General features: G+C 45.7%; 1 protein-coding gene across 3 annotated transcripts in view; it reads right to left on the bottom strand.

Annotated features, from left to right (window-relative positions):
• The window catches only part of Wdfy4 (WDFY family member 4), a 232,315-nt gene extending 220,837 nt beyond the window's left edge, over window positions 1–11,478 (bottom strand). The window contains exon 1 of one of the 3 annotated variants that reach the window (XM_052190142.1): window positions 11,313–11,478. The gene's annotated coding sequence lies outside the window, so the exon portion shown is untranslated. Of the gene's footprint in view, window positions 1–10,792; window positions 11,262–11,312 lie in introns of those variants that run through there. The other 2 variants (XM_052190140.1, XM_052190141.1) reach the window with 2 other exon arrangements.
• Between the last annotated feature and the right edge of the window lie 13,551 nt (window positions 11,479–25,029).

The raw sequence follows: 25,029 nt of genomic DNA on the forward strand, positions 1-25,029 counted from the left end.
TTAAACCAGACCTAATTTTTCTGTGTGCCCAGGAGGTGTAAGAGTGGGACCCAAGAGAAACATGAGATGCAAAGGGACCCACGCAGTGCTAACCGAGTGGGTGTCTGGTTTTTCTGGGGTGCCTCCAGGCAGCTAGGGGCAGATGCTACACTGCCTGTCAGGACTTTACAGCCCTTCCCTCACCTTGTCATGGCCAGCCTGGCTGCCTACAGCCTCCCACTCCACCCTACACTGTCAGATTTAGGCTCATGGATCTATCATGTGCCTAAAATATTCACTCAAATGTTCTCATGGCTTCCCATATCCTCCAGGAACAGCCACAAGCATCAAGACTAAGGTAATATTGACCCACTGTCTTCCTTGCTTCATTTCCGCTCTCCTCAACAGAAGCTGGCCAGAGGAACTGTCCACACCTTCCAATCACGGCCTTTACTCAGCCATCTCCTGCATCAGACTGTGCACAGCAGTCCTTGGACACACGAGATAACCCCTCCCTCTCCAGTTCCCAGCTCCTCACAACTGGCATTACCGCACTGACTGTAATACAAGGGGCTCTCTCAATTTCTTCCCGATTTCTCATGACTCATGAACAGAATTTCTTTCCAGGGCTTATATTTCCTCAAATAGGTTTCTATCAATTATGAAATGTCTCTGTGATTTCATTAACACGTTTTAGGGAATGAATCACATCAAGCCCATCAAAAACAGTCAGTCTATTCCTGCATGTTAAGCTGCGCTTTCTTGGCATTAAAGCACTGTTTGTAGCAGGAGATCAGGATGTCCTTCCTGCCAAGGGCAGAGGTACAGTTATTCTGCAGGGCACAGGTCTCCCTTCTCTGCCAAGCCCTGCCTGGGCATTCCGCTAGAGTAAGTGCCAATGAAGAGAACTGCCCCCGCATGCTGATGGCAGGGTAGTGGCTCTGAAGTCCGTACCCACCCATCCTTGGTTGGAAGATAACTTCTTCTGAAGAAGGTCTTGCAGTTCTCCTCACCATTGCCACCTAGGCGGCCCTACCCACTTCCTTCAGAGCTTGTGCTCAAGCATAGATCCCAATCTTCACTTCCACTTCCCACTCCCACCTCCCCCACCCCGCTCTCATCCCCCCCATCTCCCCCCAACTGCCATCTCCCTCCCCCACTCCCATCTTCCCCACTCCCATCTTCCCCCACTCCCATCTTCCCCCACTCCCATCTCTCCTCAACTCCCATCTCCTTCCCCACTCCCATCACCTTCCCCCACTCCCATCTCCCCAATTCCCACCCCAGGGAAAACTGCCACCAAAGGCTTCCTTTCCTCTTAGGGGGGCAGAGCTACAAAGCCTTTGACCCTGCCTAGGTTGCATTAACCTAATCTCACCTGCTGCACCTGGGACCTCTCTCTTTGATTCTATTTATGGTCCCAGGGAGCCAGCGACAGAGGTATGGACACTGTGACACTGTGACCCCAGTAGACATTATTAATGCTACACATTTCAACCAGTCTCCAGCACACGACACCCCCTCCCCATGTATATATACTCTTATTCATTATTGACTGGATATTTCAAAGGTTTTGCAGATATATTTTATTAATTCTTTGAGAATTTCATACATGTGTTTGATTATGTTCACACCTCATCCCACTCCAATTTCCTATTCTTTTATTTTTTATAATCCATCCAGTCCAGTTTATGCTGCCCATACACTCCTGGATGCTGCACAACCCACTGGAGTGTGATAGACTTACTAGAAGTCATGCCCTTAAAGAAAACTGGCTTTCCTTCCCCCAGGAACAATCAGCTAACCATAGCTCCTCAGGGGTCAGAGCTTATGGAGTTCACACATATACAACACAGACACACACAGACACACAGACACACACACACACAGTACACACAGCACACACATGCACATACACATGCTAAACTCACAAGTGCAGTGTTGTATCCTGAAGACCCTGGCTCACTCTGACCTCCCAGATCTTTTTATTTCACAATTCTTCTTCCTCCCACTCTTCAGTGATCCCTGTTCCTTGGGGAAGTGTAATAGAGATGTCCCAGTTATGGAAAAACGCTCCACAGACACTCATGCTCTGCACTTTGATCAGTTGTGAGCGTCTGCATTAACCACCTCCACCTCACAAAGAAATCTGTATAATGAGATCATAAAGAACATAGGGAAGCACAAAAGACCTCAAGTAGTCCGAACAATCCTGAGCAGTTAAAATGCTGCTAGACAATTCCTTGATGTCAAGTTATTCTACAGAGCAATGGTAAACACACACACACACACACACACACACACAGAGAGAGAGAGAGAGAGAGAGAGAGAGAGAGAGAGAGAGAGAGAGAGAGAGAGCTCGGTGGAATCGACTAGAGGACTCATAGATAACTCTATGTAACTACAGATAGATGATCTTTAGAAGAGATGTCAAAAATATACATTATAGAAAAGAGAGGATCTTTAACAATGGTGCTGGCAAACCTGGATTTCAACCTGCAGAAAAGTGAAACCAGATCCTTACCTCTCACCCTGCACAATTACACATGGCTCAGAGATCTCAGCGTTAGACCTGGACCTCTAAAAACTAAGAAGAAAGAGTAGAGGGTGCACCAGGGTATGGATTCAGGCGGGGATTTTCTGAATAGGACCCAACGCCCAGGAAATGAGACCAGCAATCAGCAAATATTAATATACGGAATGAAAACTCTTCTCTGCTGCCGCAGAAACAGCTAACTGACAGAAGAGGCGGCCTGGAGAATGGGAGGAAAGCTTTGCCAGATGTACATCTGACAGAAGATGTACAGGAACAAAAAAAAATTTTTTTAAAGTCCTAAACACCAAGAAAACAAACAGCTATATTAACAGTGAGCTGTGGAACTGAACAGGGAGTGCTCAGACAAAATACAAATGGCTAAGAAATATGTTTAAAAGTTCCCCATCCTCAACCATCCATTATGGAAATGCAAAACTAAAACTAGCCTGAGGCTTCTTCTTCTTACTCTAGTCAGAATGACTAAAATTAAGAAAGTCCAAGAAGACAAGTGCTAGAGAGGGTGGGGGCAGGGAGGAGACCCCTTACTGACTGTGGGTGGGAGTTTCAAACTGGGCCAATTAGCATGAAAATCACATGTAAGGTCCGCCCAGAACCAGGATAGATCTACAGCTGTACAACTTCCTAGGCTTATATACAAAGCCGGTTCCTGCTACGGAGACACAGGCTCATTCCTGGTCCCCAGTGCTCTACCCACAGTAGGAAGGACAGGGAAACAGCCTAGCAGTCCATCAACCAGTGACTAGATAAAAGATTCCAATTGGGTGTAATGAAAAATGAGATTCTGAAATGTGCAGGCAAACGGTTGAGTAGGGAAGCCTTACACCAAATGAGGTCGCGTTGACCCAGAACGCCGAGCACCGGATATTCTCACTCACATGTGGACCTTAGAGGCAAACCCTTCAACCTGTGCTTTTAATTTGAAGCACTTATGGAATCCAGGAAACTAGGAAGAACCTGTGGATGGCGGAGAGGGAAGAAAGGCCTTCAGGGAGGGCTACAGTATAGCTCTGAAGATTCAAAGAGGAAAGACAGATATTGAAGAAGGAGTCTTAAGTGGAGAGAGGGGCAGAAGGAAGGGCAGAGGATGGGCTGGGGAGGAATAAGTAACCTTAAGGGTGTCTTATATGTACTTAAAACTGATATTAAATATTATTTTAAAAATTGGTCAACATCCCTGGTTCTGGAAAGACTCAGTGAAACAGTATTTGGCAAAACCAGAACGGGGAACTGGGAAGGGGTGGGAGGGAGGACAGGGGAAGAGAAGGGGGCTTACGGGACTTTCGGGGAGTGGGGGGGGGGGCTAGAAAAGGGGAAATCATTTGAAATGTAAATAAATTATATCGAATAAAAATAAATAAATAAATAAAAAAAAATTGGTCAACATGTATTTAGAAAGTTTTCTAATTGTGTTGAAATAGGAAACATGATAAAATGCATCTTTCATACTCTATTCCAACACAAGCACAGTGTACAATTGATAGGTAATTATATAACTCCCTACATTATATCATAAACACATAATACGCTGCCGTTTTTCTTATATCACCAGGCTGAATTCCCAGGAATCTTCCTTTCCCTGAGCTGCCTCCCCCATAGCCCAGCATCCGGCTGCTCAGACTGTTCAGAGGGCAGAGGGACCCTTGCCACAGGGACTTTGTTTCCTTCCTGCCATCTGAGACTATGGATTCTTAAAGGACCGTCTGGCGAATCATTTAACTAAAGTGGAGAGAAGCTTCACAGCTCTGCCACGGCGACTATCGAGGACTCTTAGCCCTTCAACCCTTTAGAGGCTACACCGTTCAATGCAAAGTGCACGGGCTTTGAAATCAAGTATGGCAAGGATCAAATCCCAGCTCAGTCACTGTCTTGGGGCAAAAGGGCAAAAGGGCAAAAGGTTCTCTCTTTCTCCTTCCTTCCCTTCCCCCATCCCCCCATGTCTCTCCCTCTCTCTCTCTCTCTCTCTCTCTCTCTCTCTCTCTCTCTGTGTGTGTGTGTGTGTGTGTGTGTGTGTGTGTGTGTGTGTGTGTGTGAAGCTAATCTCAGTCTGGGGTTTAGATGAGTTTTATCCCACTGTCTGGTTCCTATGGCCCTAACTCCGTTGTTAGCATCAATACTTCCTTTCTTAGAATGGAAGCTGGCAGCTTAGCACTTATCTGACAAGTCCTTCCCAGAAGTCATGGGACAAGCATTACCCTGTCTCTGACAGGCGCTAAGCAGTGCAAATATAAAGCCAGCCAGTGAGCCTAATCTAAGTGTGTGATTTGTACTTTCTGGTAGCCAGCATGAAAAAAAATTAAATTCACTTTAAAATATGCTTCTCAGTAGGCTCTCCACATTTGCAAGTTCTACATCTGGAACAGGAAATAGTATAGGAAAATTTGCATCTGTTAATAGACAAGTATAGACTTTCTTCTCATCACTCACTTATACGGTGTAAGTTATACCGTATAACAACCATTTACATATCATCTGCATTGAATTAGATATTTTAAGTATTCTTAAAACCATTTAAAGTAAATGGGAGGTGTGATAGGTTGTATGCAAATATTATGACATTTTATGTAAATGATTTAAGCATCCTTGGTGTTTGGTATGGGTGGCAGATCCTAGAACCTTACAGATGCTTGGTTCTAGAATCACACGTGGAAAATAGTTTTTTATTTATCATTATTTTTAACTGTTAATAAAACACTTCATACTTTGATGTCAGTTCATAATATCCTTGAACATCAGTGTGCAGCATCTTCAATGTACAGCGCATCTCGATTTGGACTGGCCCACATTTTAAATATGGCACCCCTTGTATTTGATACTACAGATCTAGACCTTTAGATGCAAGACTTTGACATGTGCAGGAGCTTCAGGTGAGACCAACAGCCAAAGACCTAGGAATATAATCGGGAAACAGTATTCCATCTGGACATTTGTGCTTTGAACTTGGAGGGAGATAACACAGGCAAATGTGTTGAATTTCTTGTAATTAAAATCAGTGCTGTTCCCACCTTGATGTAGCCAATGAACTCTGGAAGCTCCTCCCTGCTCCAGGTGACTGACCAAGCTGCCTTGTTTTGTTAATGTGAACTGGGGCTGAGGGAGGGGTGGGGCCAACACGTGATTTTCAGATGCCTGTCTCCACCTTCCCATTCCTGTCCCACCACTGACTCCCTTATCTTCAACTATGCCCTCGGCCCAGCTCTGTACTGGGCAACCCCAGTGTCCCTGACACTCTGAACTCATCTCCCATTCGCCTTTTCTCCCACAGTCTATGCATAGAAAGTGTTCAAGCCCCACTCTCAAAGCAGTGTCTGGAATCTAATCAGCTCACACCATCTCCCCTGCTATCAGCTTGTGGGAACCCACTGTCACCCCAGCCCACAGTATTGCACAGGCTCCAAAGCCTTGCTTTTTCCCCACTTCCCACAACCTCTTCTTCAGATAAGAGCCAAAACAACTTCTATATAACCATGTCAGGGCATACCAACAACCGCACACATATTTTTATTAGTAATGCTAAAATGATATAAAATAAAAGCAAGGTAGGAGTCAATCTAGACAGTAGACGTACTGCTTTTAAGAGAAAAAGTATAAAATCTTATTGGGAAATTTTTAAATACCTAATTACATAGGGAGACAAACTGTGTTTGCTGGGTGAGTTGTCTTCACAAAGACAAGGCTTCTCCCTGAATTCTATTTTCATTCGAACATGAGCTTTGCAATTCTGTTGAGCTCCTTGAGCTGATTCTAAACTTTATGTGCAAGAGCGACTCGCTGAAGGAGAAAGAAAACTAGCAAAGATGTATAACAACCAAACCCACAGTAAGTAAAGTTGCTTAGTGCTGGGAATGACAGACAAAATGAGAAAGCAGCCGTAAGCTGGGGTGAATGGTGAGCTTCCTCAGGACTCTGGGGTAATGGTGGACCTTATCAGGAATGCAGTGGGAGCCTTGGCCATCGTGTGGGAAACCAATGACCATTTATAAGTGATCTTGAAATGGAAGTGGGAGAATCTGGGGAAGGGGAGAGGATGGTGGGAGAGTGGAAAGAAATCAGGATGTGAATGTGCTGATGTGATTGACTGGGTGGAAGCATCTCCTAAACATGGCACCAGAGAAAAAAAGAGACACAGCACCACAACTATGCAGAGATGATCATCTAGGATAGAGCTGTAACACTGCAGAGATGTTCATCTAAGATAGAGCTGTAACACTGCAGAGATGATCATCTAGGATAGAGCTGTAACACTGCAGAGATGTTCATCTAGGATAGAGCTGTAACACTGCAGAGATGTTCATCTAAGATAGCGCTGTAACACTGCAGAGATGTTCATCTAAGATAGCGCTGTAACACTGCAGAGATGTTCATCTAGGATAGAGCTGTAACACTGCAGAGATGTTCATCTAGGATAGAGCTGTAACACTGCAGAGATGTTCATCTAGGATAGAGCTGTAACACTGCAGAGATGTTCATCTAGGATAGAGCTGTAACACTGCAGAGATGTTCATCTAAGATAGAGCTGTAACACTGCAGAGATGTTCATCTAGGATAGAGCTGTAACACTGCAGAGATGTTCATCTAGGATAGAGCTGTAACACTGCAGAGATGTTCATCTAAGATAGAGCTGTAACACTGCAGAGATGTTCATCTAGGATAGAGCTGTAACACTGCAGAGATGTTCATCTAGGATAGAGCTGTAACACTGCAGAGATGTTCATCTAGGATAGAGCTGTAACACTGCAGAGATGTTCATCTAGGATAGAGCTGTAACACTGCAGAGATGTTCATCTAGGATAGAGCTGTAACACTGCAGAGATGTTCATCTAGGATAGAGCTGTAACACTGCAGTGATGTTCATCTAAGATAGAGCTGTAACACTGCAGAGATGCTCGCCTAGGATAGCGCTGTAACACTGCAGAGATGTTCATCTAGGATAGAGCTGTAACACTGCAGAGATGTTCATCTAGGATAGAGCTGTAACACTGCAGAGATGTTCATCTAAGATAGCGCTGTAACACTGCAGAGATGTTCATCTAGGATAGAGCTGTAACACTGCAGAGATGTTCATCTAGGATAGAGCTGTAACACTGCAGAGATGTTCATCTAGGATAGAGCTGTAACACTGCAGAGATGTTAATCTAAGATAGCGCTGTAACACTGCAGTGATGTTCATCTAAGATAGCGCTGTAACACTGCAGAGATGTTCATCTAAGATAGAGCTGTAACACTGCAGAGATGTTCATCTAAGATAGAGCTGTAACACTGCAGAGATGTTCATCTAGGATAGCGCTGTAACACTGCAGAGATGCTCGCCTAGGATAGTGTTGCAGCTCAGTAGATGCTCATCTGAAATTTTATATAAAGAAAAAGACAGCTAAACTACTGTTGTTTCTTAAGACAACATGATTTCTAATTACATTCTAAACACTTGCATTTACACCCACAGATAAGAGCAGCTCTTGCTCCTCATCAAGGAGCTGCTTTTTGCAGCAGATACCATTACAGAAATCTATCACTGTTCAAAATGCAGAGAGAAAGGGACCATGAGGGGCCCCACACCAACTGATACATCTACAGTGCAGCCTAGGGAGACTGAGGGCTCAGGGAAATCACAGAGAGAGGGTGGGAAGAGTGTAAGAGCCAGAGGCCCGTGGTGCCTGTGCTGGATAGTGTCCCCTAGACATGATAAGGAAAACACACACACACACACACACTCACACACACACACACACACACAAATCTCAACAGTAAGGGTGCCTGAACAGGACCAGTATAATGGCAACACAGAAGACATGCCAGCACAGACAGGGACAATTCCACATGGTTCCAAGCCTGCAACAAGAGCTATAGGTTGTCAATGGTTCTGAGAGACAGAGAGAAGTTTCTTTCAGTCATGAGATCTCTCATAGGATGTCACCAATCCTAAGAGGTCAGCCCTGGGCACATGTACATACGAGCAGCATTAAATGTACTAAGTGTGTGTGTGTGTGCACGTGTACATACATGTAAGAATTATAAACAAAGAAAAGGCCATGGATTTTGGAAAGAGGGAGATGAGATTTTGAAGGGAATGTGGAAGTGCTATATAGTGCTCGCATACAAAAGTCTCAAAAATACAAAAATAATTTTTAAAAAAACATTTAACCCATACAGAACAGGAGAAAAATAATTTCCAGCTGGATAAAGGACTGAAAAACGAAAGGCTAAATTGCATTTTAAAATATGGCTACTATCAAATGTTGGCGAAAAGGCAGAACAGAAGCAGCTTTGCTGCTGGTGGTGGTTCAGTAAAATAATCCGCATGGTGGATCTCAGGTTCCATACCTGTGGATGCAGCTGTACGTGGAGGGGGCATTATATGCAGGCAGCACCCATGTACTGTACCAGTTTATAGATTGGCCTTGAATATCTGCAGAAAAGTGTAAGGGTTTCTTGGAACTGATCTTCAGAGCACACATTAAGGCTAAAGATACATTTGCCTATGACCCAATTCTATTTTCAGGATATACACTTCAGAGAAATTGTTACATATAAGCTAGCATGATGTAAAAGAAGAGCTATAGCATCACTATGTAATAGGACATAAACAACTAGAAATGCCTCACATGCCTATCAGCAGACTCTCAGAGAACCATGTTCACAAAACAAATGCTACACAGAATTAGAGATTAACAAATTAAAGAGATTTGCAGCAATACAGACAAATTTCAAAAACATAGTTTTGAGACAATCAAGCAAGTCATCAATAATGTTTAATGCAGGCTAGAGAGATAGTGCAAAATTGCCTGCTGTGTAAACATGCTGACCTGAGTTCTGTTTCCTGGCTTCCACATAAAGGCCAGCACAGCAGCACAGAGCTATAGCCCTGGATCTGGGAGGTAAAGAAAGGCAGATTCCCTGGGGTTGCTGGTCAATCAGTCTATCCAAAGGGCATGCTCTAGATTTGGAGACCTTGTCTCTAAGATAAAGATGCAGAAAAATAGAGAAAGACATCTGAAGTCAAAGTCTGCCCTCTACATGTGCATACACAGGTATGTGCACCTGAACACACATGCACACACTCGTGCATACAGGATTTTGTGTGTGTGTGTGTGTGTGTGTGTGTGTGTGTACACTTAACTTCAGGCTAAGTTCAAAAATGTATAAAAGAAAGCCAGATATAGTTTGGGTTACTTTTCTGTTGCTGGGATAAAACACAATGACCAAGACAACTTGCAAAAGAAAGCATTTAATTTGGGGCTTACGGGTTCAGAGGATTAGACTCCATGATGTCAGAGCAAAGGAACAGTGGCAGGAACAGAGACAGGAACAGCTGAGAATCTAAAGTCACAACCAGGAGGCAAAGAGAGAGATCCTCACTAGAAACAGAGGGAGGGGACTTTTGAAACCTCAAAGCCCACCCCCAATAACGTGCCCTCTCCAACAAGGCCACACCTCCTAATCCTTCCCAAACGTTTCCACCAATTAGAGACCAGGTATGAAATTATGAGCCTGAGGACGGTATTCTCGTTCAAACTCCTAGGCACATATTAAACAGTTTAGAGATATTGGGAAATCAGAAATAAAAACAAGGGAACAATAAACCCAAAGCTAAGACAGAAGGGCATTCGGGCTAAACACCTACATATACAAGATAATCAAATAATTTCTTTTTATTTCGAAAAAAAAAGACAATTCTTTCAGGCCCATAGGAGTTCATACCAGAGCCTCAGGATGTAGAGACAGGAAAATCTTCCCACACGAGCCCATACCCAACCTCTGGCTGGTCCCCAGCACGCCTCACCACCTCACCACAGAGCACCCTGCTGGCCTCCAAACCTTCCTGAAGGCTTTTAAGAGAAATTCTCAGAAACCACAGTGCAGGCCTGAGGTCCGTCAGAGTCCTCTCAGCAGACGTGCACCCTCCCTGTCCTTCCCACACATTGACCTCCAACCCATTTCATGTCGCTGCACAGCGCACCACAGGCCCCTGTCTGTTACTTGTCCCCTTACCAATTTTGAGTGTTCAGTGAACAATTAAATGGATAGAAATGCAGACAATTATATTTGAATTATTCCCTAGGAGGGTAGCACATAATGCCCAGTTATCACTTCAGAAAGAATGGGACAAAGGATTAGGTTCTCAAAAGCCAAGTTTTGAAAGAGAGAAGGATGACTCCTCAGTGACCCAGATGTTGCTGTTTATGCAGAAACCTTGGCTTTCAAAGGTTGAGTGTGACAAACTCAGGTGAAGAAATGCCATCTTAAAAGACTTCTACTTACCAGATCCTGGGGCAGGCAAAGGTGGGGCCAGCTAAGGGCAAGACCAGGTCTGCCCAGCCACCCTGAAGGCCAGGGTGGGTGGTCTACACTTCAGAAGCTACACCAGAGGAGAGCTACTCAGAGAAGAGCATCTCAGTGTCCCCCTCTATACCTTGATAGCAGCACAAGCCAGAGTTAGTTTTCCCCAGCTGTGGCAGACTCCCACGTCTCAGCAGAGTCTAGAGAAGGGACTTAACACACCCGTGTCCAGAGAGTACTGAATAAGCTAGTGCCTGGTCAGCTCACAAGTGACAAAAGCCCTCTAGCGACAAGAGTGCTGGGAGGCGCTGACCACAACGACCCCCTTCACCGATCACTTCCTGCCAGTCATCCCTCCTCTCTGTCACCCTGGATTCAGGCTCAGTACTGGCGGTCACATATGTGCTCCGCCGTTGGCTTTGCAGGAGGCAGTGTGGTAGTCTACCACAGCAAACAGCCGCCACCTGGCTGATCTCTCTTGTCCCAGAGCAGGAAGACTTACCTGGAGGAGTGGCAGTCAAAGCGGGTGGTGGGTGTCACATGGTGCGGGTGCTTCCATCCCCAGCCTCCAATGGCTCAGCTCAGGGGGACAGAACGAGACCCGGCCTCGCAGGGCAGCCATCCACAACCGTGTTTCATTATGAATCACTTGTGCTGGGTTTCTCTTCATTTCCTGGAGAAAGCAGAAGTGGGGAAGTCAGGAAGACCTGCCCTTCCCATCCTGAGCCAATGACAAAGCTGCTTCGCCAATGACTGGCAGGACAACACGGGTTTCACCAAAGGTCCCCTGGGACTGTGTGTTTGGTAGTCAAGCAGAGACAGGTGGGACTGAGGAACAGAAGGGAAAGTACAGCCCGACTCCCATGTCTGAATTCTGTCTCTGCTGGTTACTAGCTGTGTGCCCAGCAGGCTCGGGTCCATGCGGCTCCCCAGTCCCAACCCTCAGCTCCCAGAGGCTCAGTTTCAAATCCCTAGGAGTTGAATCAAAATGGCTTCCCTTCTCCGAATGGTTAAGGTATGGGAGGAGATGTGTGGAATACCAATATGGAAGACTGGCTCTTTCTAAGACCCCAGCAGAGCTCCACAGGATAGAAAGGACTGGATGGACGCAAAAGCTTAGCGAACGTCAGAAACATCTCTGTAGATAAGCCAGGCACAGGGAGGCCTAGGGGCAGCGAAGTCAAGGTCTAGGGCTTGCAGGAGTGTGCGGCTTACACAAAGGAGAAAGTGGGTGTTCTCCTGACAGGGTGCCTTCATTCACGCAGATGATGTTCTGCCCAGGTGACCCACAGGACAATGTGGGTCAGTAGAGGAAAGGGCAATGTGGGTAAGTAGGGGAAAGGGCAGGGTCCAGGCACTTAAAAAGGGTGGAGAGGAATCTCTGATTGGATGTTGCAGCTTTAAGCCTTTACAACATTCCAAGAAAGTTCATATAGCTCCAACTTTTCCTATGGAGAAGTTTCACAGTTGGGCTCAGCAAACAACTCAGGCCCCCGGTGCATAATCCACCCACTAGGGGAGCAGAGAGACTCCTTCCAGAGGCGGGCATTGCCACGTGGAAGGAAAACATACTTAGGTTCTTCGTGATCAAGGTCCTGAAAATCAAAAATAACATTACCCAGCAAGCAGTGGGAAAGAAAAGACACAAAGGGAACAATGTAATGGGCCTTGAGTTGATGCTGTATCAGAAACTACAGAAGTCAGAAGACAGTGGAGGCTCAGGTGCTCTCCTCTGCCCATGATAGAACACTGGCCAGCTTGACCTCGAGCAACTCTTACGCATGCAGCCACAGCTGCTGTTGGCTAATGAGTACAGCGGTCCTGTCGTGCCCAAAGACACCCTGTCCTCTGTGACCTCTGACTCCTACAATCTTTCCTCTCCTTCTTCCATGATGTTCCCTGAGCTAATGACAGTCAACAGCGGTTGGGGGAGTAAGAGCCAGTTATCTTGAGCTGTGTGGTCCTTGGTAGGTTGGCCATGCTCCAGTGGATGGTCCCACAGAATGTGGGTGGCACGTACCAGACTCGGCTATTGAAAGAAAGGAAGGAAGGAAGGAAGGAAGGAAGGAAGGAAGGAAGGAAGGAAGGAAGGAGGGAGGGAGGGAGGGAGGGAGGGAGGGAGGGAGGGAGGGAGGGAGGAAGGAAGGAAGGAAGAAGGAAGGAAGGAAGAAGGAAGGAAGGAAGAAGGAAGGAAGGAAGAAGGAAGGAAGGAAGAAGGAAGGAAGGAGGAAGGAAGGAAGGAAGAAGGAGGGAAGGAAGGAAGGAAGAAGGAAGGAAGAAGGAAGGAAGGAGGAAGGAAGAAGGACGGAAGGAAGGAGGAAGGAAGAAGGACGGAAGGAAGGAAGGAAGAAGGAAGGAAGACGGAAGGATGAAGGAAGGAAGGAAGGAAGGAAGGAAGGAAGGAAGGAAGGAAGGAAGGAAGGAAGGAAGGAGGGAAAGGGCAGGAACACAAGAAGGAAACGTGGACCACCGTTCCAGAAGGAGCTGGAGGGGATGAATACACTGGAGATGCAATGGCAAGCACGTGTGAAATTCATAAGGAATTAGTGTTTAAAATTATAGGAAATGAAATCTCAAGAAGACAGTGGAAAGATGTCTTTAACCTCCTGAAGAGAAAACAGTAACAGCAACAACAACAACAAAGTTAACCCATTCCCACAATTCTAAATCCAGTGAGGAAAATTGAGCATAAAACAGTTATTTCAGGTGAGTGACAGCTGAGGCCTCTCATCTTCAGCAGGCTCGCACTAGGACATCCTTGATGCTGAAGGAGAAAAGCCTCAAATCGCTCTTGGGTCTACAGAAGGAAAGAAAAGCACAGTTGATAGTGTGGGAGGAATCGTGTTCTCACCCTAATTTCTTTAAAATGATATGAGCATTTTTAAAAGTTGCAGCATGTACTTGAGACTTTATTCCACCTGTAAATTATACACAGATGGTTTTCAACTTTATGCTCCAACTTATAATTGTTGCATCTTACAGTGAGGCAAAAACCGTGTGAGATCAGCAGAAGCCTTACAAGCAGTTTAGGGCTTAAATCTCATCCCAAGCCAGAAAAGTGTGTCCCAATCCTCTCCCATGATGCTAAGCAGCAACAGGAAGTAGAGCTCCCTATCAGCCGTGAGGGGAACAACACAGGCTACAGTATACAGTGTGTTGTGATATAAACATTTCCAAAGACAGATATTTGCTACATCTCACCATCTATTCAGTAGTTCAGTGTAAACAGACATTGCATGTGCTCTAGACTAATGTCAGTGTTCTGAGCCTGTGGAAGCAGGCCCAGCCCCTGGAGGCTGTGGACGTGGAGCAGCTGATAGTGCTTTGTGTACAGGCATGAGAACTTAAGTTTGGATCCCCAGAACCCATGTAAACATTGGGTGTGGCAGAGCACATCTGTAACTTCAGCTGACTTACAAAATAAAGCCTATTATATAATAATGTAAGGAATAGGAAATAAGATTAAAAATGGCTACTATCCTAACAGCTGACAAGTATGTTTTTGGTCATTGTTGTTGTTGTTATGTTGTTGTTAAGGCTTTGGAGTCAGGGTATATATTCTTCTCAGTAGCCTGGGTTTGTTGGTGTTGCTTCACTGCAAAGACCTCAAGTTTTCTCTCTCCAGAGACTCGGTATCCTCTTTGGCAAAATTTGGCAAAGCAGCAGTAACATCCCAGCTGCTTTGCCAAATTCATGGACATCACTCACACGTAACTTAAACTGTCTTGCTGTTCATGTGGCACTGCTTGAAATGGGGTCTGAATGGCTTAGATTTTTAGCTTGGCACAAGCTGGAGTCATCTGATAAAAGGGAATCCAAAAGAGAAAATGTGCCCCATCAGATTGGTCCTATGGACAAGACTATGGGGCATTTTCTTGGCTACTGATTGATGAGGAAGGGCCCAGCCCACTGTGGGTGGTGTCATTCCCTGGCAAGTAGGTGTATTAAGAAAGCAGGCAAGCGAGCCAGTAAGCAGGCTCCTCCCTGTTCTCTGCTTCAGCTCTGCATCCGCATTCCTGCCTTGAGTTCTTGATTTGACGTCCCCCATGATGGACTATAACATATATGCCAAATAAATCATTTCTTCTCTCAAGGTGCTTTTGATCCTTGTGTTTTTAGTACAGTAATAAAAATCCAACAAGGATAGGTGTCTATCAAAGGAGTACCAAGAAATCTAGGGTAACCAGAGAGGATATAGAGAGGAGGTGGCTTCAAAGGGAATGATGAATGACAGAGGACATACTAAGGTTCTTTCAACAGCATGGATATACATAATGAAAATAAATCAACACATCTCTTTCAGAAAGCACCTAACCTGCCTGGCTTTACTCTGAGCTTTCTGTCCTGTTATACTGGTAGGTGTGTCTGTTTCATGTCAGTACTGTGATGTTTATCTACTGTGACTTTGTAAAAATATTTTGAAGTTTGGCATAATAAGGATCTTTTGGGGGCTGGTTTTGCTGAAAATTCGAGTCTTCTGTGTCCAGATGAACATCAAGATATTTGTATGTTTCTGTGAAGAATCACATTGGGACTCTGACAGTGTTTATATTGGCTTTAAGCATAAACTATAAAAGTAAAACCATAATGCTATTAGAAAGAAACAAAAATATCAATTTCTGCTCAAGAAATATCAGCTGGAAGAGAGAAACTAGTACATCTGGCTTCATCCAAATCCAGGTTTTCTCCTGACTGAAAGAAGGCATTATTGGGAAAGGAAAACACATGTAATCCAATCACGGATGAACCAGAGCACAGGCAGATCTCCGGGGGAGGGGTGTGCTTCAGTGGTAGAGAGCTGACCTAGCATGCACAGAGTTATGGGTTCCAAGCTCTTCAAGGAGGAAGAAGAAGAGAAGGAAGAGAAGAGAAAGAGGAGGAGAAGGAAGAGGCTGTTTCCCAACAAATTGATAATCAGACGATAAACAACTTGAGCCAGCAAGATGGCTCTGAGGTAGAACCCACAGTGGAAAGAAAGATTAACTCCCAAAAGTTGTCCTCTGGCCATTACTTGTATACCATGGTACATACATGACTAAACATACATACATACATACACACACACACACACACACACACACACACACACACAACACACACACTAATTTGGTGAACACAAACAGCTCACCAAAAAACAAGTGAAAATCTTGAATACGCACTTCTCTACCCCCAAGTTCACAGATGACAAGAAAGTGCATGGGGTATGCTCAGCATTGTTACGTGTAGCAGATCCATGTAAACTCAAGCCACACCAGGTGTCTGGGCCTCCCCTGCTTGTCTACACCACCTGTAAGAATGTGTGGACACTGTGGCTTTTATAAATGCCCTGGCAGCTCCTCACAAGGTAATCAGATGGGTGGATCTGTGTATATGCAAGGAATTCTCAAAGAATAAAAATATGTAACTTTTAGAAGTCAAATATTTCAAGTGCCAAATGACCCAGGAACTCGATTCTCGAGAAGATAATGCATGCACATTCATAACAGTTTCATCATATTTGCTAAAACACAGAAGCAACCCAAATGTCCATCAGTAGGTAATAGGTAAACAGCTAAGGGTAAATACACTCAATATGTCAGCTTAGCAATAAAAAGATTACAATAACGATCCACTTTGCAAAATGAGTGAATCTCACAGACATTGTGGATAATTTTTTTAAATATACAAAAAGCACATTTCAAGCGCAGTTTTTAAAGGGCAAAACAGTACTAGCCTTGGTAAGGGGTATTGACTAGAAAAAGTTTTAATGAAACTTTCTGAAGTGATGAAAGTATTTCTATCTCCTAGCTTCATGGCAGTTTGGACTATACACATGGAGTAACTTGTCAAGATCATAGAGATAAGACACGTGTGTGTAAATATTCATATTTTATATTTAAACAGGAGGAAGAGTGCTTGCCATGCAAACGGGAGGGCCTGAGTTCAATTCCCAGCCTCACTCTGTGGTTCTTTCTTCCATTGGAAGAGATGGGTGTTGATGTATTTTATGCCCCCCCCCCCAAGAGCCTAGAAGGGCAGCAGACTAAAAGATATATTTACTCCTACAACTTCCTTTGGATATGCAAATACCTGATCTAATTTTTTTTAAAAAAAAAAATGTGGCCCTGAAATCTGGCCAGGGATGGAGATTGTAAGCTGTGTCGTTCAGCTCCACCCTGTGAGAGATCCCCTGAGGCCAGGGAAACGCAGCTGCACTACACAGACCAGAACACCCAGCCCCAAGTTCCAAGAACGGGGGTGCAGGAGTGGGGGTGGGGCGCCAGACTCATAGGCGTTTCTCATCCGGCACCCTACAGGACCAGTTGCTGGGTTCCTCTTCACAGACCCTGTGAGACACCATCACTCAACCTCCTGAGGAATCATATGTTAACTTTCTTTGGAGAAAGGCAGAGGGACCCAGTGGCCCGGGTCAGTGGCTCCGGGAGGCTGGGGTTAAGTGAGTAGAACCCCTGAGGGTCAGCAACCCTCCTGGGAGTAGTGTATCTTGGGTGATGGAGCAGAAAGAAAGATGGTTTCCGTTCTTGGATGTGTGAGCTTGGTGAAGGTTGAATGCCTCTCTCAGATGGAATCTCCCTGGAGACTGTGAAAATAGATGAAATGGGCAAAGGAAGGGACTTGCCAATTCCGTGCCCCAGGGACAACATCTGTTGCAAGCATAGAGGTCATGCCTTGGGCCTCTGGTTGGCACAGCCCTCCGTCCCGGGGTTTTTGTTCCGAACCGAAGCTGCAGCGCTGCAGGTATGGCCGACTCCACTTCCAGAAACATGGCTTCCCACCGTGCCCACGCCCAAAGATCTTGCCCGAGGAGCTCAGCACCATCAGCACCTACCGGATGTACTGTACCTGTGCTGAAGAGGAGAAGGCCTGGAGGAGGAGAGACGGAAGCTGGCACACGCAAGCACACACCAGCTTCCGGGATAGGGATGCAGACTCCGACCTCGGCCTGCACATTTGACTGCACTGTGGCTGTTCCCTCTTCCGAAATGGAAAAAACCCGTCACGGTTCACACAGGTTCTGTTTCCATGACTTTAAGTATTGTAAACTAGCAGTGTCTTGGACCACTTGTCACAAGGGACCTGTTGTGGGCACGTCAGCGGCTTTCTCTAGAGTGCATTTCCGGAGGCTTCATGGGCCCAACTGCTCCAGGCCTCTCACAGAAAGTCTGGGAAAAGAAACAGGGCTGGTCAGCTCCCTCACCCGAGAGAAGGGGACTTCGAGACAAGCCCAGATGTTTCCTGTTGGCTATGTTTTCTTCTCTTTTCTTTTCCTTTCTTTTCTTTTGCATTATAATTATTAATATGTATTAATTGTATGTATCAGTGGGTTAAGCCGGTGACAGTTCCAGCCACACAGTCCTAATTTTGATGGTCTCCACCTTGCCTAAAGTGCTCCCACATCCTCCTCTCCCAAGCACCCCTCATCCCCTTACTCTCCCCTGCTGGATCCTCTGCTGCTTGCTTTTTCTTTTCTTTTCTTTTTTTTGGGGTGGGGGGAGTGTGTTTATAGCTTTCACAGATGAGAGGAAACATTTGTGCGTCCAACTTGCCTCTCCTGTCATATTATCTACTTCTATGGGCTTTCTACTTAGAAGGAGTGTCAGGCGGGAGGCACAGTATGCTAGCCAATACTAGTTAACCTCCTCAAACCCTTCACTGCAGAGAACAGGAAACTGCCCATCTGAAGCCGCTAAACTGCAGGACTCTGAACATCTATCTCACACATCTAAATCTGGAGTAGCAGAGAGGAAAAATAATGACATACCGTATGGCCTACGGCAATCAGAACCCTGTGCATATATCTGTGACGTTGGCGGGCACCTGGTGTGATCAGTCCCACCCCCTCCTGGATGTCAGGTGGGGGATAGGTGGAGGGCCATTCATTCAGAATGATGGTGCATGTGTGTGTAAAGCAAAGGACCCTGTAGATGGGATTAGTGCAAGGCAGACAGGATCCAGGAGGAGAGAAGTAAAAGCTGTTTTGTTGTTGTTGCTGTTGGTGGTGGTGGTGGTGGTGGTGGTGGTGGTGGCGGTGGTGGTGTGTGTGTGTGTGGTTTTGGTTTTGTTGTTGGTGGTGGTTTTTTGTTTGTTTGTTTTTGTTGTTTTGCTTTGGTTTTTCAAGACAGGGTTTCTCTGTGTAGTCCTGGCTGTCCTGGAACTCACTCTGTAGACCAGGCTGGCCTTGAACTCAGAAATCCACCTGCCTCTGCCTCCCAAGTGCTGGGATTAAAGGCGTGTGCCACCACTGCCCGGCTAAAAGATGTTATTTAAAAATACTAAGTGTGGTTTGATGGGGTTTATTTATGACGTTGATCCTACATGTGGCAAAGAAAAGTCCATTTGTAAGAACCTGAGACCATCTTCCACTTGGACAAACAGTCAATGGCTGTGCGCTGGCTGCAGTGAGAGCTGTAACTAATTCCTCCAGGGACTATTCGTGTTAGACAAATTCGCCTTTGAACATGAGAATTAAGGAAACCGGCCTGGCCGGGCAGTGGTGGCACATGCCTTTAATCCCAGTACTTGGGAGGCAGAGGCAGGAGGATTTCTGAGTTCAAGGCCAGTCTGGTCTACAGAGTGAGTTCCAGGACAGCCAGGGCTACACAGAAAAGCCCTGTCTTGAAACAAACAAACAAACAAAAAACAGGAAATGTCAAAGGAAACCGGCCTGGCTCATAGCTTAGTGAAGCACACTTTCTTCCTGTGTCCATGGCCCTTAGGCTAGATCCTCTGCTCTGGAAGGAGGCTGGGGGAGGAGGAAGAGGCTGGTGTGGTGGACGAACCAGGACCGTGGAAATCATCAGGCCTACGGTCTTCTTTTGTTCCCTGACTTCTGTGTGATTCATAATATTATATTTCACTTTCCTAAAATTGGCTTTCCAACTTGTTAGTTATATTCTGTGTGTCTGTCCAGTAAGTTTACACATGAACTTAAACACTTGTGTTAGCTGCTCCCAAAACCTTTTCTCATGTAGGTCTCATTTTGCTTGTTGTGTTTATATCACCATGGTTAAAATTATTTATGTGAACTAAAACTCTCTTACCTGGTCTGCACGTAGCTCTTTTTTGTAGTGTATGAGTGTATTTTCAGCATGTATGTCTGTGCACCATGTTTGTGCAGTACTTCCAGAGGCCAGAAGAGGGCGTCATAAGCCCCTGGAACTGGAGCTACAAACATTTGTGAGCCGCCATGAGGGTGCTGGGGATCGAACTGTGGATTCTCCAGAAGAACAGCAAGTACTCCTCACTGTGAGCCATCTCTCTAGATCACCTCCACGGAGTTCAATTCCATATGATTGATCCAATTTCTATGCTGGTAATAGTTTAAATTAAAGGAACCTGGAATTAAACAATACAGATTAAAACAAAGGTAATGTGAACTGACTGTTGGATTACATGTTTCTGTGACCTAAATTGGTCAGGTTCACCCTCTGGATACAAGCCACAGAGATGGCGGCTGTGCATCTTCCCGGGTCTGCAGGTAGAGATGCCCACTGGTAACTTAAAATTGGCTGTGGAGGAAGCATTTATACTATAAGCACAGTTAAGAGCACCGACTGCTCTCCCAGAGGTCCTGAGTTCAAATCCCAGCAACCACGTGGTTGCTCACAACCATCTGTAACAAGATCTGACACCCTCTTCTGGTGTGTCTGAAGACAGCTACAGTGTATAGTGTAGTGTAGTATATAATAAATAAAATAAATCTTTTTAAAAAAGAAGGCTTGGCTTATTTCTGTCACTAGACGTTTTTTTAAGAAAATGAAGGAAAATTTCTTTCTGTTTGTTGTTTGTTTCTCCTCTCGTTTTTGATCACTTCTTTGAGAATGTCACACTCCTCTCGACTTTTCCCAGATTCGTCCCCCTTCCCAACCCACAAAACTGTTGTCTTTTTAAAAAACAAAAACAAAAAACAAAAAACAAGTCATGCCAAGTTTTTACTGCCCAAGTACTCTTGGATGGGTGGTCTTTGTTGAAGGGAGGTCAACCCACCAGAGCCCTCATCCTTTAAAAATAAAACTGAAGCACATGCCTGTAATCCCAGCACTTGGGAGGCAGAGGCAGGTAGATTTCTGAGTTCAAGGCCAGCCAGGTCTACAGAGTGAGTTCCAGGACAGCCAGGGCTATGCAAAGAAACCCTGTCTCGAAATAATCAAAAAATAATAAATAAATAAATAAATAAATAAATAAATAAATAAATAAATAAATAAATAAATGAATGAATGAATAAAAATAAAAGAAAACTGAACCTTAGTCTCCTGGTAGCTATCAATTACCAATAGTTCCTTGGCCAGACGCAGGGCTTGGCACCTACCTTTCACATCCATGACATTTTGTCTGGCTTGAGCTCATCCAGGTCATGTGCATCTGTCTCAGACCAGATGTGCAAACGTCCAGCAGTGTCCAGAAAACAAACACCTGCAGCTTTTAAAATCGTCCTGCCTTCTTTTTCACAATAATTCCCAAGCCTTGGGGAAGTTAGGGAGGTAGACAAAATGCTAATAAAATAGATTAAACTTAAATTGTTCTGTACTGATAAACCCTACAAGGGGGAAAATATGGAAAATTGTGGGAATATTCTCCAGCATTTGCAAACTGTTATTCAAGTCAGCAAAGTGACTTGTGTCACTGGCAAGTGGGTGGAATCCAGCCTGTAAAAAGCTGGAGATGAACACTGCCTCCACTTAACAACGACAATGTGCACGGGACTGCAAATATATTGGTCAAGCAGTGTGGACTGGGATGCAAACCCGTCTGTCCAGCCTTGGTTACATGGACATCATAGTTTGGCTGAGACCAAGAGCTTGGCAAAAAATAAATAAAAGCATTAGAGTCTGTCCACTGTGCAGAATTTACAAGGAAGAGTTCTTATTGCCTGCTTCATTGTTGGAATAGAATGGCGGTGTATCCTTTATATCAGTATATTTATTTCAATTTATTTAGTCTACACCAAGCTATGTTCCCAGCTACATCAGTAAGCTTATGGTAAACTCAGATGTTTTACATACACCGACAGACAAATTTGTCCCATGGCTTCCATCACAGTGAGATCTGGAAGCTACAGTAGTCATCAAAATCTGCAGGTTTCCCAGCTCCTTCTGTAAAATGTTCTACATAGAACTAGACTCACAGCCTCAGATATTTTAGATCCCCTCCAGATGACTTTCATACCTAAGGCAATTGTAAACACTAGGAGAGTTGTCCCTCTGCAGCCTCTTAACTAGACAAACAGGAAAACCGTGCATTTGTGCTCGGTATGGGTACCGAGGTATCTGGGTATTTTTTATCTGAAGATACAGAATAAAGGGTAAGAACCTGCAAGTGCAGAGACATAGCTCTACTGTCTCTTACCACCAAAAAAAGAAAAAAAAAATGAGTCCTAAATGTTGAGCACTGCCTGAATACCACTTTCTCAGAGGTTTATCTGACCTTTCCACTTAAGAAAGCAGAAGGAAATAAACAGAAATATCCTTCCTCTGTTTTTCCCCCAGAGGCAGCATAGCCCATGGGCTACAGGACTGCCCCAGAGGACTAATGGAGCTGAGGCTGGAAGACCGGGATGAGCCAACACGCCCACCCCACCCCACCCCACCCCAGGACCATCAACCCTCAAAGGGCTGGCTGGCTGCTGCGGCTCTCTGCCTCTTGGGTGATTGAAAATGACATTGTAGCGTGCATGAGGATATGCAGGCCAAGAGGAAGGCTGGGCAGTCATAATTCTTCTCACCACACCCACACCATTCCCCCACAGAGCATGTGGCTCCAAGTGCCTCATGATCATATGTCCACGGACGGCAGGCCCCACCAGGAGACGCTGGGCAACCGTCGCCCTGAGCCCAGTTCTTAAGTATGAAGATCGGACAGAGAAACAAAGCCACTTCTGCTTTCTGCCTGGGCCACCAAGGCACCAGCCCAAGGAGCAAATTTGAATTTTCAAACCTCAGCATAGGTTCACTTCAGGTCTTGAGAGAAATTTATGGACAATTTCATTATAACTGTCTGGGTTCTCCCACTCTGGAGAATCTGTGGAGGGAGGGAATCCTTGATCTAAACATTGTGGCTGTGACTGTCAGTTCACATACTGAAAACTGATGGCTTTTGCTTCCAGACATTTCGATGAGGAGGAGGGGGGAGGGGAGAGGAAGAGGGAGGAGAAGGAGGAAATCACCTTTATTTCTCCTAGTGTGAATCCACCCTAAGGGCATGAGTCAGTATCAACAGATATTTTTATACTTGCCTGGGGTCCTTGTAGAAGTGGTGGGGGAAACTGGGGTGTAGGGGTGGTTCTGGTGCTTTGACCAGGAATCTGCAGTCGAACACTGAAGGTCCTGTTCCCCAATTGGTTCATGATCAATCAATAAAGATACCAGCCGCCAAAGGCTGGTTCCCCCGCAGGCAAGCTAGGAGATGCAGGTGAGGAAAGGGATTTTCCATGCTTCAAAGGAAGATAGTTCCACCAGCCATGTAAGTCTCGGGTGGAGTGACCATTGGCTGCTTCCCCGATCGGGCCTGAGGTAGCAGGTGGGAGATTAGAAGCTGTAACTGAACGAGGGCAGATTTAGAAGTATTGAGCAAGGAGGAGGTAACCAGCCAACTAAGTTGAGGGCAGATTCAGAGGTGCTGAACAGGAGTAAAGAGAAGGGTATGCTAGCCAAGGGAAGTGCAGAAGAGCCCAGCCACCGAGCCATAAGGCGGGTTAAAAATAAGCTAGTGTGTTGGTGTGTGCGTGTGTGCATGCGTGCATGCGTGCATGTGTGTGTGTGTGTGTGTGTGTGTGTACGCGCGCATGCGTATTTGTGTGCGTGCATGCATGCACGTGTGCATGCGTGTGTGTGCATGCACGTGCGTGAGTGTGTGTGTGTGTGTGTGTGTGTGTGTCTTTCATCCACAGATCCAAAGGAACTTGGGTGATGGCTGGTAGCTGGGTCCATCCAGAGCTTAAAGTGGGGTAGTAGAAGCTGCATACTACACTGGTGGCTACCACTACATATAAAAACAGATTCCTATGTGGAAAGGTGTTCTCTGCGTGTGGGAGACAACCTGAAGCAGACTGTTTCAGAAGACTTTAAAATTGCATGCTCTGCAACCATTCAAACTCAACAACAGATGTTCTAGTAAGTGCTTGGCTTAGAGCGTTCAGTGGGACTGCTCCCGTGTGGCTGGGAGCACTCGCTCTGGGTTTGGAGTGCCGCGTCTGAGGAGTCTCCGCCCCTCCTCAGCCTTGCATTGCGCATGTCACTTCAGCCGTTTATCCTTCAGTGGACCCATCGGTGCAGCGAAGAGCATCGCATCCTTCTCTGTAAGTTGTTTTAAGGGAAGGGACACTGATGTACAGGCTAAGTGAGCTGCAACTTCCAACCCAGCAGCACGGGGTCTAAAAGGCCTCCTTACGGGAAGGTCGGGTCTTTACCACTGTGACCACGGGACTTAGCTCCCAGGAGCTGCAAGGACCCTTAACTGGTTCCCATGGGCTGTGCCCTATAGCTGGTCACCAGTGTGAACAGGAAAGACATCCCCCCTCTTCAGAGAATTGGACATGCTCTCTGGGCATGAACTTGTCAAATCATTGCCACAGAGATACCAGTGTCCTCCTGTCCACAGAAGTTCTGGAAGAAAGTACCCCCTGTCCAGGAAAGCAAGAAGGTCCTAACTAAGACCACGTGCTGCACATACTCGTAAGAACCCTCACACAGCACACAAAGTTGGGCTCTTCTGCCCTTCAGGATTTGGGCTCAGTGATTCTCTAGCCTGACAAGCCCTCTGACCCAAACGTCTGCATGGTGGTAAATATCTCCTTCTCCTACTCTGTGTACACCCTCCAGAGGAAAGATGAGTGGATTCTAGTGCCCTGAATTTGAGACAAGCTCAGCTTTGGGGGGTGGGGTGGGGTGCAGATGCAGATATTCTGCTCCAGTTTTCAGGGGGAATTAAATGCCGACGTGATTATGGTAAAGGCTTCCAGCCCTTCCTCTCAGACCGTGGAGCGTAGCAGCTCTCCGCAGCACAGTCTCGCTTTCCGGCTGTAGAATATACCCATTTCTTGCTTCTTCCCAAGTTCAAATTCACATCTCCCAGGTTTGCACATCCAATAAGTATGTGCTTCTGGCTGGTCTGCACATGTACAGGTGCAGTGCATGTCACTGTAGTGTTGACATGGCTGTTCCTGCAATAGCAACCCAGAAATACTTCACACAACTGAACAGCTCACTTCCTGTCTCTCTACA

Source organism: Apodemus sylvaticus, chromosome 8 (assembly GCF_947179515.1).
Source record: "Apodemus sylvaticus chromosome 8, mApoSyl1.1, whole genome shotgun sequence".
In the NCBI taxonomy this organism is placed as follows: Eukaryota; Metazoa; Chordata; class Mammalia; order Rodentia; family Muridae; genus Apodemus; species Apodemus sylvaticus.